Genomic DNA, 19,331 nt, shown 5'->3' with positions numbered 1-19,331 from the left:
ATCCTCTTTTCTGAATTGTAACTCCCACACATGCATTTCCTTTTAATACAAATAAAACTTCTTGCATATTAAGATTATATGTTCATAATGAAATCAAAGACATGTGCCTTACCAACTTAATGCATGGTTTAATGTAAAACAGGGTCCAAATATTGACCTCTCTCTCCTCACATTTTCAGTATAAAACCTATAAGGTATGATTATAGCATCTGTAGTTTATGAAATATTTTAGAAAGGGCTCTAGCCTAAAGCCTCTCACACTTAATCCATCCCAGAGCATGCTACTTTGGTGAAAATCCTCAGCCATCATGTACTTTGGGCCTTTCAGTATATATAGTATTGTTTGTGTAAATACCTACCTCCCAACAAAACACTTTCTACAAGGAAAAGGTCACTGTGGCGACTTTGGGCTTGCATATTACTGTTTAGATTATGTTTAACAACACACTGCTGACTGCAGAATCTAGAAATAAAAAATGAAGAAATGGAAGAGTCAACAAGGCATTCATATCGCGAATCACTTTATCAATGGGGTGTTACAGATAAACCAATCCTCAAATGTTTGAACATATCAAAGTAGACGTACAGAGAAAAATTAATATGTTTAAAGAGCAGGTGCTTAAGAGACAAAGAAGTATTTTATGAATTTGCGGATTATAGATATTCCTGTTAAGTGTAAAGTATGCTTAGACTTTGTTCAGATTATGCTAGTTTTATCTATGTCTGGAAAGAAAGCCAGGATATAAGTAACTTTCAGATGTTTTTTACAGGAATCAGGCTATGTACTGGTTAGCAGAGGTGGGTAGAGTAGCCAAAAATTGTACTCAAGTAAGAGTAGCATTACTTCAAAATAATATTACTCAAGTAGAAGTAAAAAGTAGTCATCCAAAAAATTACTCAAGTAAGAGTAAAAAAGTATTTGCTGAAAAGACTACTCAAGTACTGAGTAACTGTTTGATCATAATAAATTATTTATTTTTTAGAAATGCTGTAATAAGACAGACAAAAATATAAAATAATGTGCAAATTCTGCTATTTCCAAATAATAAAATAAAAAATGAGTAAAAATGAATAACATCTTTACAAAATAAAGATGCAAAAATAACACAAAGTTCCAAATCTCAGTTTTTCACAACAAAGCTTTTGAAGCCAATACCTACAGTAGGTAACATGTATGTTTGAACAGTGCAAACTACTTACAGTGACAAGATATACTGACTGAACACTGACAGTATAATACTGCATATTCACTTGCCCTCCAAATAGCACAGTTGATAGAAAATAACACTAGAAAAAGGCGGCTTGTGTACGTACAAGAAGTTTCACTTTACCTTGACTGGCCAGTCGCGGATAGTTGACACAGTTGACACAGTTACTGTATAATAGATGTAGGATGCTCTTTTTAAAAAAAATAAAAATTGAGACTGCAATTAACATGAACAAGTGTCCTTATAACTGATCTTATTTTTAAGTTCTGTAAGACATACACTGTCAGACAGATCACTGAATAATGCAAAGACAGAGAAGTTACTAGATAGATAAACTGGGAAGGCACTGTATAATAGAAGATATAAAACTGTCAGGAAAAAAAACAGATAGATAGATAGATAGATAGATAGATAGATAGATAGATAGATAGATAGATAGATAGATAGATAGATAGATAGATAGATAGATAGATAGATAGATAGATAGATGTGAAAGGCACTATATGACAGGTGCTGCAGAAAGGCAAGCAGGCAGTGAGAGTACATTCACATGTGAAAGGCATTAGATAAACGGATAGATAGGGAAGGCACTTATATAATAGGCACACTGAGAAGGCACTAGACAGATGCATAACAGTATTAGCTATATAGTAGTTTCGTTTTATATATGATGTATATGTATTTTACAACTCGGAGAATTATGTCAAAAAAGAAATACATTAAATCATATATCAATCGACACACGCTGCACGCAGGCAAGCGGCAGCGAGAGTGGAGATAGATGTGAAAGACGCTAGATAGATTGTATGCAACAGGCAAAAATAGTGACCACTTGATAATAGTATTAGCTGTAATCAATGAAAGCATTAATTAATCAACATAAATAACTGCGATCGACTTTTTAAACTTAACGATTTACTTAAGAAAAAAAAGAAAAATGCCCCAGCACGTCTATGAAGGCAGACGCTGCAGGCAGGCAGGCAGGCAGAGCGGTGAAAAGCGTAGAACAGTGCCCCCGAAACGAAAGTGGTAGAAAATAGACCGCATTGGTAGTGGTTTACTACTACCATAGAGAATGAATGGGAAACGGTTTAGGGCAGGCATGTCAAACTCACTACCATTGGTGGGCCGCTTCGACTGCCATATGTGCGTCAGCGGGCCGCACTGTAACAAATACTATTATACTATTATACAAAGTTACTGTAGCTTTCTTTCCAATACTGAAAATTTTAAAAAATGTAACACTTAAAGTTTAAAGAAAAGCAATTTATTTCCATTCAGTCTCCATACAACAGTGTAGAATTAGAGTCTTAGCCTCTTAGCTAGGTCCTTATTATATTCATTATATTATATTCATTGATTATATAGGAGCCTTACAATCTGAGATTTATTTCTTTTGTCCCGACACTTGGCATCTCTTGTTAGTAACCAGCTCATCAATATCAGGCTTGAAATCTTGTGCAGCTGCAACTTTTATGAGGGATGAAAGGTGCTCGACGGTAAATCTTGAGCGATGTGGGGTTTTGGTAGCTTTCATTAACGAAAACAATTGCTCACAAAGGTAAGTGCTTCCAAACATTGACAGTACTCTCGATGCCAACTTACGGATCTGCACATACGAGGGTGGCAGGTAAGCATACAAGCCTGGCACACCAACTTCGTTGTATTTTGCCTTCAGAATAGAATCTGACTGCACTTCAATCAATTCCATTTGGATATTCGTAGGCGCATTCTCATCGTTGTAAGAGAACAGTGCAATGCTCTGTTTGTGTGAACTGACATCACGAAAATGCTCACTGAATTCATTGCTCAGAAATTCAAGTTGGAAAACAAATCCTCCAAAAATCAAATGTTACTTTACTAAGTTTACTTCAAAGTTTATATTGTAAAATAAGCCGATATGCAAAAAGCCCCCTGACCTAAAATAATTTTACAAACTCAAAATCACAAAAATATGTTAATAAACAACTCACCAACTTCTCGCGTCCACTTCAGATCTTCAGCTGTAGTCTGCACTAACTGTTCGTTACAATACTAGCACAAATTTACATGAAACTAGAGCAAAAAAAACGTGAAAATATGCAGGCTATTACTACTTGTGATGGTCAGTTCTGCCCAGTGGCCAGTCTCAGCAGCCCAGTAAGTAGTGTAGCCTTAGCAGGGCGGCTCTGGGCAGAGAAAGAATCAGTGGCCCCTTCGCCTGGCAATGTCAATACGGTATCTTATGCACAGCGGATGGCCACATCCGTTGCGGACACTGCATAGCCGCCTCGTGCTCATGACACGCTTCTATATACGCGTGTCCGTAACTTGAAAACCAAGTGGCGGCCCATGATATTCTCATTACGGCAGAACGTTATAATACTACATATAGCTTACTGCTCTGACTCTAGCGACATTTGTAAATACAGTGTACTAATTAACAAGAAACACAATGTTTTTCAGTCACATTGCCGTCAGCTGTGTCGTTATTTTCTCTTTCTGTTTTATATTCAATATATATTGGCGTGGCGGCCCCTGGGATTTGGCGGCACTGTGCAGGTGCACAGTTTGCACATGCCTAAGGCCGCCCCTGCTGCCTGCTGCTGCAGCCTAGCACTTCAGTTGTGATGCTGCGGCTCATTAACTTTGGTCAAGGCTCGTGGCTATACTAGCAGATGACATTTCCGGTACTGTAATGCCATGGGAAAACACGCTTTTGTCAGAAGGCAGAAGTAAGAAAAGTCAATAAGTAACACTGAAGATGCAGAATGATTCAATCACAAACGATAGTAATCATTTTGTACAAGTTCAGCGCTAACTAGGATCTGTCATGCGAGCCGCACAGATTTCTGTTGCGGGCCGCATGTGGGGGCCGCGTGTTTGACATGCCTGGTTTAGGGAGTTTTAGCTAAAGAATACGCGGCAGCCGCCTTCTCGCTGTGCATGTTTGGAATACAGCGTATATAATGGAAAAAAAAAGTAACGATTCGAGTGTTGCCCAATGTGGCGGAGTAAGAGTAGCATTTCTTCTTCACAAATGTACACAAGTAAGAGTAAAAAGTATGGTGCAATAAAACTACTTTTAGAAGTACAATTTTTTTAAAAAAGTTACTCAAGTAAATGTAATGGAGTAAATGTAACTCGTTACTACCCACCTCTGCTGGTGAGTGCACTATTCACCTTGACTTGAACATAAATTCCATGGATTATATTAAAGGAAAAACCACTGATTATGGAGCAATTGGAAATCTTATCTTGAGTTATAGAACCAAGGGATTAGGTCAAGCTTACTGTTTTTTCATGGAGAGATAATACACAAGCAGACTCAGGTCATAGTATAAAATTCCCTTAATTCCATTTATCAATTCTTGAATTTACCACAGTCATGTGATGGTGCAGGTTGGCTCCATGCTCCCTGTAGCATTTGGGAGCCTCATGAACCCACTACCACTGATAACGTACCCAAGGATGAGACAGCATTTGAGGACACAATATACAAAGCAAGGGATTGGTGCAAAAGTACTCCAGTGGTTTTATTAAAACACAACAACAAAATAGTGTTCAATAAGTGCAGTGCTCTAAATGTTCAAAAAATAAATAATCCATAAAACAAGGAGAAAGTGAAGGTTAAAACAAATAAATAAGCCATTAAAATCAGAGGTTTAAACCAAAGATAATCCACAAAACTTTGAGCCCCAGTACTGCCCTTTTAAACCTGGCGCCTCCTCCCCTTATCCTGTTCAGAACTCACAGGAGGAGGAGACGCCGACTGACAGGTACAGTCAACCTTCATAACCTGGCTCCATTTCCTGTAGTCCTTCTGTCGGCCTCTGCAGGGCAACCTGTCAAGCCACACACACCTCTCTCGCCTCTCACACTTGGGCCTTGTGGGAGAAGCCACTAATCAGGCTGCTCCTACTCCCTGGCAATTGCTCAGTATGAGTGCCCTTTCTTCAACTTCAGGCTACTACAGCCACGAAGCTCAATCCCGACCACCTGCCTTTTGCTCTCTGAGGCACAGGGACTCTCGCCCTCTCTTCGTGTTTATGTCTTCTCTCCATTTAATCTCTGTCTCTCACTCTTCTTTCTCTCTATGGCCAGGCTAATTTTACTCCTTTCACCTTCTCTTTCTGATTCCACTCTTTTTATCTGCCTCAATGGACTCAGCACCTCGATCACAAACTGTGGAAAGATGATAAAGCAATTGAGAATGACCGTACCCTCACGTGCAGGTGCATCTCTATCTATCTATATCGGCCCAATTACTCCACCAACCCCCCGCAGCTGTGTCAGCACACACACCCACTCCATAAAATGTAACCCAAGCCCACTTGTAAAAACAGGACATTAAAAGATTAAGAACTATAACACAAGCCAATTAAGTCAAAATATGTTGTGTCAGGGTCATGGCTGCCATGGGGTCAATACTGACTTCTCCACCTACAGTACCTTCTGAAATTTCTAAGACCATGTTTCTCCAATGGAAAATATGGCAATACCTCTCAGCCTGCATAATAATTTACTCTACTTTCAACAAAAAAGATAACAGTGGTATGTGTTTCATTTCCTAGGAACATCTGAGTACTGAGGTGTTTTCCGAACAAAGATTTTTAGTGAAGCAGTATTTAGTTGTATGAAATTAAATCAAATGTGAAAAACTGGCTGTGCAAAAATTTGGGTACCCTTGTAATTTTGCTGATTTGAATGCATGTAACTGCTCAATACTGATTACTTGCAACACCAAATTGGTTGGATTATCTCGTTAAGCCTTGAACTTCAGGTGTGTCCAATCATGAGAAAAGGTATTTAAGGTGGTCAATTGCAAGTTGTGCTTCCCTTTGACTCTCCTCTGAAGAGTGACACCATGGGATCCTCAAAGCAACTCTCAAAAGATCTGAAAACAAAGATTGTTCAGTATCACGGTTTAGGGGAAGGCTACAAAAAGCTATCTCAGAGGTTTAAACTGTCAGTATCGACTGTAAAGAAGGTAATCAGGAAATAGAAGGCCACAGGCACAGTTGCTGTTAAACCCTGGTCTGACAAGCCAAGAAAAATACAGGAGCGGCATATGCGCAGGATTGTGAGAATGGTTACAGACAACCCACAGATCACCTCCAAAGACCTGCAAGAACATCTTGCTGCAGATGGTGTACCTGTACATCATTCTGCAATTCAGCATAATTTGCACAAAGAACATTTGTATGGCAGGGTGATGAGAAAGAAGCCCTTTCTGCACTCACGCCACAAACAGAGTAGCTTGCTGTATGCAAATGCTCATTTAGACAAGCTAGATTCATTTTGGAACAAAGTGCTTTGGACTGATGAGACAAAAATTGAGTTATTTGGTCATAACAAAAAGCGCTTTGCATGGCAGAAAAAGAACACCGCGTTCCAAGACAAACACCTGTTACCTACTGTCAAGTTTGGTTGAGGTACCATCAGTGCTGTGGGGTTGTGTGGCTAGTTCAGGGACTGGGGCCCTGGTTAAAGTCGAGGGTCGGATGAATTCAACCCAATATCAACAAATTCTTCAGGATAATGTTCAAGCATCAGTCACAAAGTTGAAGTTATGCAGAGGTTGGATATTCCAGCAATACAATGACCCAAAACACAGTTCAAAATCTACAAAGGCAATTATGCAGAAGGAGAAGTTCAATGTTCTGGAATGGCCGTCACAGTCCCCTGACTTGAATATCATCGAAAATCTATGGGATGATTTGAAGCAGGCTGTCCATGCTCAGCAGCCATCAAATTTAACTGAACTGGAGAGATTTTGTATGGAAGAATGTTCAAAAATACCTCCATCCAGAATCCAGACACTCATCAAAGGCTATAGGAGGCATCTAGAGGCTGTTATATTTGCAAAAGGTGGCTCAACTAAGTATTGATGTAATATCTCTGTTGGGGTGCCCAGATTTATGCACCTGTCTAATTTTGTTAGGATGCATATTGCATATTTTCTGTTAATCCAATAAACTTAATGTCACTGCTGAAATACTACTGTTTCCATAAGGCATGTCATATATTAAAAGGAAGTTGTTACTTTGAAAGCTCAGCCAATGATAAACAAAAATCCAAAGAATTAAGAGGGGTTCCCAAACTTTTTCACATGACTGCGTGTGTATATATATATATATATATATATATATATACTGTATATATATATATACACACACACACACACACACACATACATATATTGTCACACACGAGTGCATGGGGAGCAGCTTAAGGACCCAACGTGAACTGCGACAAGTCGTGCCAGGGGACAATGGCGGGGTACTAACCTCTCTCTTTTTGTTTCCTCAGAAAGAACGAAGCACCGCCGCCATAATCTCACCCTGACGACTAAAGAACCGCAGCACTTCCGGGTCCCTTTCTACCCTCTGGTCCCCATTTGATGACGTCCATTACCCATCCATCACCACTATTTTCCCAGCATCATGCTGTTTTCATTTTCTGACCCTATAAGTTGTCCGTCTGCCTACCCTCATGTGTCTGATGATTTTTTGATTTGAAAAATTGCTGACCTTTATTTACAGTATACGGGGCTAAAAACCCCAAATCTTTATGCTTGTTCTTGTGTCTTATTACAGTGGCGTAGCCGGCAGGATAGAGGCCCGAGAAGATGTCAGAAGGACAAGACCTGAACATGGTTCTTACGACTGCCTCCACCACCTCCTATCGTCCCTCTCTCTGAGTCAGACGATATTGAATCATACATGTCGATTTTCAGAAGGACTGCCTCTCGGAATCAGTGGCCACAGATGGAATGGGCATCCATACTGGTGCCATATTTGAAGGACCCTGTGAAGAGGGTCTATCACGATCTCCCTGACGAGGAAGCCGCCCATTATGACCTCCTAAAGGCTGAAATTTTCAAGCACTACGGCGTAACCTCCGGTCAGCAGGCGAGGGAATGGTGTCTGTGGAAATTTGACCCCGACCGCCCAGCTTGAGCCCAGGAGGCTCAAGCTCTGGCTAAGGCCAGATGTCAACCAGGCTCACCAGGTGGACAAGCAAGTAGCCTGTGAGGAGTTGGTCAATGGCATGCCTGCCATGCCTCGCCCAGCAGGTCCGGAGACACCCCTTTAAAGATGTGAACGGTCTTCTGGAGGTCCTAGAGCACCAACTGCGGGTGTCCCAAATCGGGGGGGTGGAGAAGCTGAACGTGTCGCCACCCCGAGCCCACCCTTCGCACTGCGGAGGCTCCAGCGAAGCTGAAAGACAGGGTGCCTACCCCTCCGCGCTGCTTCAAGTGTGGCAAGGTGGGGCATATCCTCACCACCTACCCCCTTAACATCGAGCCAATGGACTTCAGCTGGGCCAAGGGAGAGAGGTACTGTGCTCTGTTAAATCCTTTGGTGGTCACCAATACGGGAGTGGTATTGATAAATGGGCACTCGGTTGTGGCATTGTTTGACTCTGGGAGTAACATTACCATTGTTGCTTGCCGTTATGTTCTACTGTGACAGTGGGTAGCTCAAAGAACGAACGTAACTTGTGTGCATGGGGAGACCAGGGGCATCATGCATAACGCTGTGCAAAGAATTGACAATATAACATGGTGTACGAACAAAAGCGGAAAAAAAAATCCAGATACATAAGTCTGTGCGAACGCGATCTTCCACGTTCTTCTGCTACATAAATCCCGGTCAGCATGAAAAGTAACTCACGTGCACACGCCTGATGTCCTGCCCCATCTCCTCCCAGAATTATGCCTCTTTGAAAATGCAAATCAATATAAATAGCCCTTAAGCTCAGCGTTCTGTGAAAAGGCAATGGCAAAAGCATGGGGGGAAATAGAAGAATTTCAGCGAATATCAAGTGGAGGCAAGGAAAAACGTACTATTTGTTGGTTTAAACAGTGGTATAAACAACAAAAGGAAGTTGATCAAGTGACGTAGAGTGACGGAGAAACTCGAAAGCTCAAGTTCACAAAGTCGCACAGTGCCCGAAATAAAAAAAAGTTATCAGATATCAAAGTCGCCGTGAAAAGGCGAGTCATAGCCCAATGTCTGAGTGTCATATGAAAGCTTATTAGGGTTCAGAGAAAAAAAAATAGGCACACAGTGGGAAAAAAAGCACGAAATGTCAACTTTAACCTCTAAATTTCCACTTTAATCGTGTAGTTTATTTTGTCATTAAAGTAGAACATCATGAACTTCATCTTAAAATCGTTTAATTTACTTGTTTCTCAAATCCCATCGTAACTAAAGTAGCATGTTAAATGCTTTGTTTTGTATTTGATCTTCTATGTGCTCTATGTGTGTGAATCACTACATGTTTCTTATACTGGCTTTCTCTTCCTCTGACAGGACACAGAATTCATTACATTCGTGATATTACAGCTCTCTGAATAATTAGAATACTGAGATGTATACTTGATATCATGTGCATGATGATAGGAGTTAAAGCATGGGAACACGGTGGCGCAGTGATTGTTCATGCCTCACGCAGGATGCTTGCTGCGCCTTGCGCGACCTTCCAATTCCTGTCCTTACTTTTCTTTCACCAACTACCCAATCGCCACACAGTCAGCTCTGTAATAGACGTTAAGCCATCTGTAAGCTTAGAACGCCGATTCTTCAAAACTTTTAAGGAACATTGAAATATCTTCGTAGTACATGTTAAATTATTCTATCCATCCAGTGTCACACCAGTCCCAGCAAGAATACAGTGCGAGGCAGGAACAATTCCTGAACGCAACGCCAGCTCCTTGCTAGCGCTGCGACACCGTGTCCTCACATGTTTATTTATTAACAATATAGATTATTTAAATGAAGTTAAAGTTTTATCTGTATAATATAATAAACATATTTTGCTGCATTTCATCTTACAAATGATATCATCATCATATGTAAATACGCGCTTTATGAAGTGGCTCAGGTTGTGCAATATTATAACTATCGCATGTTTACAGTAAGGCAATTGTACTTATAAGTACAAACAGTTCTAAAAGGAGCACTTGATGGAGCACTTGATGGACTGATTGAGTGTGTTTATAGTTCTTGGGATGAAACTGTTTGTGAACTGTGACGAAAGGCTCTGAAGCATTTGCCGTATGAGAGCAGTTCAATAGACAGCATGGCTGAGGCAGTGTGTGCTTGATGCTGTATACCGATAATTCTCTTTCCAATCAGCTACTGTACAGCTGTGATTCCCTACTCAGATACAGTGATATAAATACTCAGAGTGGTGCAGTGAGAGTAATATGGAAAAAGATGATCCACTGTGGCAACCCTTAACGGGAGCAGCTGAAAGAAGAAGAAGAAGGTGTAGTGATAGTAACAACCCTAAAGCAGCTATTGTATTTAGAATAGTTTGACGATTCTGTGGACCATCATATTGTTACAGGTTAATTACAATCAGATGCATTAAACTAGTAAACAATATGCTGTTAATTTCAGTGTATTTATAAAGCCACATCAGGGATGTGGATCTAAAAAAGAAAGGGAAACCACACTGGAACAGTAGCACTGCTTTGACGCTGGGTGCCACCAGTCTGCAAAATGGAGTTGAGAACTTGCATACGCCAGGGTATGAGCTACCGTGGAAATGTGCATGGCTTTACGCCAAGTTTAGGTTTTATACATCGTAATTTGAATGTGGAAACATTCGTACGCAACATTTTTGTGCGTACACACCGTTTATACATGAGGTCCCAGGTCTTACAGGTCCGTGAAGTGCTTCATAACCTGGAAGGGGAATTCAAAACAACTGCTCATCGCTGTGTTACCTGAGCCCCCTTTCCAATTATACTGGGACTAGACTGGTTGGAAAGTAAACGCGGTAGAACAGTGACCACTCCTAAGCCTAGGTTGGGTCTGATTATGGAAGGTCAAGGGGTCTTCCCAGTTGCTCCCACGCCGTGCTCCTCGGCAACTATAGATGACGTGGATGGTCAGGGGGAGCCCTCTTCAGCAACAGACCTCGACCCGGAAGTTCAACCAGATGAGGTTCTACCTGGCGGGAGGTCTGCGAACTAGTTCACGCCCACCTCTTAGGCGCCCACCTCAAGGCTGAGAAAATGCTGGAGAGAGTGAAGCTCCGGTTCTATTGGCCCAGGATCAATGAGGAGGTCTGACGTTTCTGTCAGTCTTACCCAGTCTGTCAGCTACGTCAGATACCCAGGAGGGATCGCGCTTCGCTAGTCCCGATTTCCCTTATAGACGTGCCCTTTGAGAGGATCTGTGTTTATCTGGTAGGACCCCTAGCACTTTCGGTGTGAGGCCATAAATACGTATTAGTTATGGTTGATTATGCAACTCGATATCCAGAAGCGGTTCCCCTGCAAGCCGCTAATACAAAAAATATCGCACGGGAATTAGTATGTTTTTTTTCCCGAGTGGGCATACCCAAAGAAGTCCTTACGGACCAAGGTACGCCCTTTACTTCGGATACGTTCAGGGAGGTTGCCAAGTTACTCCGCATTAAGCATCTCAAAATGTCGGTCTATCATCCTCAGATGGATGGGTTGGTGGAAAGATTCAACCAGACCCTCAAAAAGATGCTCCGCAAGGTAGTCAGTGTGAATGGTAGGAACTGGGATCAACTTTTACCCCTAGTGCGTTTCGCTTACCGGGAGGTGCCACAAGCCTCCACAGGGTTTTCCCCTTTTGAACTTCTGTACGGGCGCCAACCCTGGGGCATTTTGGATGTGCTAAAAGAAGGTTGGGAAGGAGAGGCACTTCCCTCCACTAACATCCTAGAGTATATCGCGCAGTTACGTGATAGATTAGAGAAAATTCGGCCCCTGCTTAAGGAGCACATGTCCAGGGCTCAAGCAGCGCAGGCCTAAAACTACAACAGAAACTCCTTCCTGCGTGAATTTCAGCCGGGAGATCATGTAATGGTGCTTGTGCCCACTTCTAACTCAAAATTGCTGGCCCATTGGCAAGGCCCGTACGAGGTTAAAGAGAGAAAAAGGCTCGTTGACTATTTGACGAGTCAACCAAATCGTCGACCGAGCAAGTGGATATATCATATTAACTTATTGAAACCGTGGAGGGACAGGGAAGAACGCCCTCTTTCCGGCCCTACCCTCTCCCTTTTCTCAGAAAAAGCCAAACTTAACCTCAGGCGCATTTTTGACTCCCCACCAGCGACAGGAGCTTGAAAGTGCAATCCTGTCTGTACCAGAAGTGGTCAGTGAAGCACCGGGCCGGACCTCGCTGATTCAGCACGACATCGTGACGGACGCGGGGGTGGTAGTCAGAGAACGGCCCTATCGTCTCCAGGAGGCGAAACGTGCTGAGGTGGAGCTAGAGGTTCAACGGATGTTGGACATGGACATCATGGAAGAAAGCCATAGCCCCTCGTCCAGTCCTATCGTCCTCATATCTAAACCAGACGGGTCGTGGAGATTCTGTAATGACTTTAGACGTCTTAATCAGGTCTCCAAATTTGATGCCTATCCCATGCCCCGAGTGGACAAGCTCCTTGAGAGGCTGGGAATGGCACGTTACTTGACTTCTCTTGACATGACGAAGAGATACTAACAAATTCCCTTAATGGCATCCGCAAGAGAAAAAACGGCATTTAGCACCCCTAGTAGACACTGGCAATACAAGGTCCTTCCATTCGGGCTGCACGGGGCACCAGCAACCTTCCAGCGTCTGGCAGATAGAGTGTTAAGGCCCCACCAGTCCTATTCTGCCGCCTACCTGAATGATGTTGTCATCTATTCTGGCACCTGGAAGGAACATGTACTGCAGGTTTACGCTGTCCTCCTGATGCTAGCGAAAGCCGGGCTACGTATCAACCCCCGGAAGTGTTACTTCGGTTTGAACGAAGCCAAATATTTGGGCTACCTGGTAGGAGGTAGACTGGTGAAACCACAGTGTTCCAAAATACAAGACATCCTTGAATGGCCCCATCTGATAGTCAAGAAGCAAGTGCAAGCCTTCTTAGGACTAGCGAGTTACTACCGCCAGTTTGTACCTCGGTTTTCAGAGAGGGCCACCCCCTTGACAGATTTGACCAAGAAAAGGGCCCCTTTGCATGTGGTATGGAACGATTTGATGGAACGTGCATTCAGTGACTTGAAAATGGCCCTCACAACGGCACCTGTTTTGAGAATTCCTCATTTTTCTCTTCCTTTTCTCCTCCAGACCGATGTTTCGGACACAGGTCTAAGTGCCGTGCTGAGCCAAAGCATTGATGGTGTCGAGCACCCCGTGATTTACCTGAGCCGGAAACTGTTGGACCGGAAGACAAGGTATGCAGTGGTGGAACGGGAAGCCTTGGCCATCAAGTGGGCGGTAACTCACCTGTGGTACTACCTGCTGGGCTGGGAGTTCACCCTGGTGACGGACCATGCCGCCCTCCAATGCAAGGCCCTTCACAGGGACTCGAATCCTCGGGTCACTAGGTGGTTTTTGGACTTGCAGCATTACAAGTTCACCATAACTTATCGCCGAGGTAACCTCCAAGCCAATGCTGACACTCTCTCACGGGTTCACGACCTCTCAGTTTGGGCCGCCCGATCCGATGGGTCTAGGCTGAAGGGGGAAGGGGGGGTCATGTCACGCATTAGCGCATGGGTAGCAGCTTAAGGACCCGACGTGCACCGCTACAAGTCGTGCCAGGGGACAACGGCGGGGTACTAACCTCTCTCTTTTTATTTCCTCAGAAAGAACAAAGCACCTCCGCCATAATCTCACCCAGATGACTAAATTACCGCAGCACTTCTGGGTCCCTTTCTACTGTCTGGTCTCCGTTTGATGATGTCAGTTACCCATTCAACACCACGATTTTCCCAGCATCACACTGTTTTCATTTCCTTTCCGACCCTATAAGTTGTCCGTCTGCCCACCCTCATGTGTCTGATGATTTTTTGATTTGAAAAATTGCTGACCTTTATTTACAGTAGACGAGGCTAAAAAACCCAAATCTTTATGCATGTTCTTGTGTCTTATTACAATATATATATATATATATATATATATATATATATATATATATATATATATATATATATATATATATATATATATTTTACCAAACTTAGTTTTCTAATTTCTATATTGTTCCCAAAACACAGAACTTGGGAAATAACACATCACTTAATTAGCCCAGGAGTCTAATTAAAAACAGAAGCTGGTTGGAACAAAAACCTGCAGCCACAGTGTGCCCCCAGGACTGAGGTTGGGAAACACTGTGTTAGAGCATCAGTAATGTGCCTTGTTGATACTGCTCAGAAAGAATGGTACTTTGTTTATTTGGAATCTATTATAAATATTATTCTGATTGTTAATATATATAAAGTTGAATTTCTGTCGGTCTGGCAGTTTAGGCTCTGTGTTATTTGAGTCCATCTAAATTGCACATTTAATTTGATTTTGTTATTCTTTCTCTTATTCAGCTCTATAGCTACTCTTTATGTTTCTGTCTTTTTCACTATGATTTCAATTTTTTAATTTTACATTTTTAATTTCTGACTTTAATAATTTGTTTTCTCCTTTTGAATTTTGTATTTACTATTTTGCATTTTGTTTTGCTTTTTATTATTATACTTTCCTTAACTTTGTTTCTGTGAAATGTATGAATATAGACATTTTGGATTTTTTTGTTTCCCTTTATTTAGGATAATAAATATTAAAACAAAATTTGTGGTCATGCTTTTGGCAGTATTCTTGGCATCCATTTTGAGGCAAATCACAACAGATGTCATCAAAGAGAATTGTGTGCATTCAAGAAGGAAACAGAAGTAGTAACATCTAAAGATGCAGTAGTAGAATTTTAGGGAAAGCATGTGTTTTAGTTATATGAAGGAAATTAATCAAATTGTAACCTGATAACTGTCCTTAATAAAGGTTGTACTTTAATGCTGAATATTGTGATATATTTATGTGTCAGCATTTTTCTTTCTCTACACAGTCCAGTTTTCCTTCCAAATCCCAAACAGTGCATAATATCTTGCTTGGTGACCCATACCCATAGAAATTGAGAAGATGCTCTTCAAGAAATGAACAACATAAAAGGTTTGAAGTTTCAAGTAGTCAAATACTATTAGGAGACAAGCACTGATATTTGTTACTTTCTACTAAAAACAAACACAACATAAAAACATGAAAACAATTTCAATTTGTACTTTTTTTTTCAAAAACATATGCCAACATTCAATTTATGAGGCCTCTTGCAACAATGGGAAGGAGTATTGTGTGTTCATGAGGTAAGTTTTGACTTACCTGAATGTCTCCACTGAGAGGATGTTAGATCTTATTAACCTTTTTGTACAAAAACATGGATACTACAACATTAAAACTTGAGCACATTTGTCAGACATAGATGGACTTTCTCTGCTTTTAGATACATTTTTTGTATGCTGCCATAAAACACCATCATGACTGGATGCTCAATATGGAATGCATATACCAGTTTTTGCATTGAATTTTTTTAAAACAAAATCTAAAGCTGATCTTACACTACATGGCTTCAAGTCAGAGGGTATGATAAACCTGATGACTGCTGTTGCTGAGCTCAACACCTGATCATGTCAATTTATACGACTAGAAATCACCAGTGATGTCGAACTATCAACTGCAAGATGACTTTCCAGCACAGTTTCATATTTCCAAGGACTTACATGTTTGCCCATTTGTCTGATAGGCAATAACGTGCTGCCTGATGGAGCCAATACTGTATTAAGTCTTTGCCCTTTTTCCATTCTGCTGTGGTACATAAAACACAATATGTCAGTCAGACAGGTTCTTCTACACAATTAGGAGTCATCTTGGAAATTTGTCACTGTCGTCCCAATTTCATTAAAATTATGTAAATGAATTCCATGAGTGAAATTTACTGGAGAAGTCATCTTAAGAAACTAAGATGGCAAAAATCATTTGCCTCCTCCTGAAAGAGACTTGCTCATAAAATCATGGTTTTGTTAGTCTTGAATGATGCTTATATGACATCACATGATAAGATAGTTCCTGGACTGTCTATTATAGCAGCATCAATTTTTGTGGCTAGATATATCTCTCTATTATTAAAAAAATCATGGAAGACTTGGAAGGAGATGATATGTGATTTTATCGGAAACACTTCAACAACCTGCAAGAGACACTTTAACCGCGAGACAAGGCAGTAAGACAAAAGCATAGCTGCTGAACAGGTTTTTAAATGATCGACACGCAGTGTGACAAGCAGAACATGTAGCTCGCCTGCAGCAGCAGTGAAACAGCAGCTGATCTGGCAGCATCTCCTTAGTGTGCATTCAGCCCCCCTTCACAACGCGAGCAGCAGAGATGCGAAGTGGCTGGTGTGCACCACGCCCCGGGGGGTATGTGGGCGGGCGAAGCGAGCAGGGGGCACCCTAGTTGTTAAAAATGCATTTTTCCAATATTTTAGTAAAGGATTTATTCATCAATGAAGTAACTGACATTGTGCACTAATCAGATAGTGTTTAACTATGTATGAATGCTTAAAAGTGATAAATACAACTCTCAGTTAGAAAGTGGCCTGGCCAGAATTCCCACCTAAGAATGAACATTTTGCAAATTCAGCTTTTTGTAAATTACAGTGTGAATTATCGTAGGGTAAGTGGCACTCACCAAGTTCAATATGGGTTGGTCTACTCTCATACGCCATAAGATTAGTACACATTTATTTTAGAAAGACACACTATTCACTTAAGCATGGATTATGAGTGATGCCTACACAGTCTACCACTCGTCAATACTCCACATAAGGACTTAGCTCGAGAGATCCACAAGGTTGTCACCAAATACATCTTATTTGAAAATTACCCCAAAGCTAGAATACTAACCTCAATGTTCTGTCATCTTTTATAGGTAAGCCTGATGACACAATATGTCACATCATGGGCAACAGGTATAATAAATGCTAACAATATGGTCTCAGCTATGCATTGGTAGAGACTGTACAAGAACAAAATACAAAATAGCATTGTCAAAATAGATAAAAAATAACAAAATACTTTGCTGAAATAAATTTGTACATAATGGAATCTTCAGGCTAAAAAAAATCTTAACATGAAGCCACCCAACTGAAAACCAGTACCTCTCACAATCTCCTCCAAGTGGTTCACTTTGTAAAAAATGGACTTACTCCTCAAGAGCCTGCTCCATTTTCGTGCTTGGATTCAGTGCCAGGTATTCTAGTCCCAAGGCAAGTGAGTTTTTTTTGTCATGATACGCCTGTAATAGAGCAGATGTCGGAATGTCAGGCACATTTTCATAAAGCAGCAAAACCACCTGGCTTGTCCATCATCCACAGTAACATTCCCTTTCTCCTAACCTTATAACAAAGCAGCAGGTTACCATAACCATTTTTTCACCCACTAGCATCAAAAGAGGAGAAAAGAAGCAACTTGTTTTAGTAAAAAATGAAAATATCTGTGATGTGTATGAAGTGGTGCCTGACATGCAGTCTGATTTAAATAAAGATTCCAACGCTTTTAATATAACATTATCTGTCTGTCTCTTTCATGAAGACACCATCAATTACCCAATTAAAATAATGTGTTCTTCCAATCAACATTTAGGTCTTCACACAGGTGGAAGCTTAATAACTGTTCTAAGCCATATATATAAAGAATTATCCAATGCATTTATATGAGCTTTTAGAGAGTTTAAGCTCAATCTTTGTTAATCATTTGTTATTCTCCTACATCGTCTTTGGATTCAGTCACATCTCAGATTCATAGAAAGCCTATGGTAGGTCAGCTCCTGGAGTTGAGATATATGAGGGTCATAAACATTGGGGAAGCTTTGATACTCAGCACTTAATAAACCAACACACTCTGCTACGTGGCATTTTGCAAGATTTTGCATTACATACGAAGGATGTTCAAAAAATGTCCTCACTTTTTGTAAGTGTTCATATCAAACACCAGAATGGGGAAGAATGTGGTGCCAGAGATTTAGATCATGGCATTATTGCTCTTCCCAGACAATCTGATGAATCTCAATTACTGTCAAGGAACACAGATGATAGGGTCAGAATTTGGCACCAACAGCATGAATCTATACACCCAACCTGTTTTGTGCCAAAAGTCAAGGCTAGTGGTGGTGTAATGGTGTGGGGAATGTTTTCTTGGCACACTTCTTGGCCCATTTATACAAATCAATCATCATTTGAATACCCCAGCCTATTTGAGTATTGTTGTTGACCATGCACATCCCTTCATTGCTACAATTTACCCATCATTTAATGGCTACTTTCACCATGTCACAAAGCAGAATTTATCTCAAACTGGTTTAATGAACATAATAATTAGCGCAGTGATCTTCAGTGGTATTCCCAATCACTGGATAAGAATTAAATCTAACAACTTAGAGAAGAGGTAGAAAGGAAGATTCACAGCATGAATATGCAGCGGACATACTGTATGTATGGACCAGAATTTCAAGGGAATGTTCTCAGCATCTTTTGGAATCAATGCCACAAAGAACTGAAGCTATTCTGAGAGTGAAACAAAGCCCTTACTAGTATTAGTATAGTGTTCCTAATAATTTGTTCAGTGAATGTACATTATATTTTTTTTTTCTGTGACACCATTAATAAGTAGGGAGACAGAAGCAAAATGGACTATTACACCTTGCTGTTTCATATAGATGTGTTTACACAAGTGTAACCTTTGTTATAAATATTACTGTACCTGCTCAAATAAAACTTCAAGGTGAAAGATAAATCAAAAGCTATCAATATTATGCACTTGCTTATTTTTGACTTGGTTTGTTTAAATGCATTTGCTTTCCACACTGTATCATAAAGAATTTTTCACCTTCTTCTTTGCTATACTGGCAGCCGTCCCCATTCTGTTTGTTTTCTTCTGCTCCTTTCAGTCCAGTTGCAGTATGCAGCTATAGTGCTGAGGACTTTATCATGTGCTGTCTTGCTGTTCTCTGTACCTATTAATGTCCATTAAAAACAGTTTTATATTCAAAAAAAGAAAAATTAAAGAGTATTCATTGATGGAGACAGCTTCCTGAAAACACACCATATACAACAGCAATCCTCTATCTGTTTTGTGTTGGTATCACTGCAAATGTTTAGGTAACCAACAGAAGGCATGTGCATTGAGCGTATATGATGCAACTTCAAGGCACCATGTTACTTGTTAGTACCTCTAATTGGTAAAAGTAAAGTGGAAGCTTGATGGCTTTTGTTGAC

General features: G+C 40.9%; 1 long non-coding RNA gene across 1 annotated transcript; it reads right to left on the bottom strand.

Annotated features, from left to right (window-relative positions):
- Positions 1-359: 359 nt before the first annotated feature.
- LOC127529650 (uncharacterized) lies at positions 360-19,071 on the bottom strand. The gene is made up of 3 exons (XR_007936269.1): positions 18,943-19,071; positions 17,265-17,353; positions 360-463 (listed from the first exon to the last, which is right to left on the bottom strand). It is a non-coding gene; the product is annotated as an uncharacterized LOC127529650 (long non-coding RNA).
- Between the last annotated feature and the right edge of the window lie 260 nt (positions 19,072-19,331).

The sequence above is a fragment of the Erpetoichthys calabaricus genome, chromosome 11 (genome assembly GCF_900747795.2).
Source record: "Erpetoichthys calabaricus chromosome 11, fErpCal1.3, whole genome shotgun sequence".
Classification (NCBI taxonomy): Eukaryota; Metazoa; Chordata; class Cladistia; order Polypteriformes; family Polypteridae; genus Erpetoichthys; species Erpetoichthys calabaricus.
The sequence above is the reverse complement of the archived record's forward strand: the minus strand, read 5'-3'. Positions and strand labels throughout refer to the sequence as shown.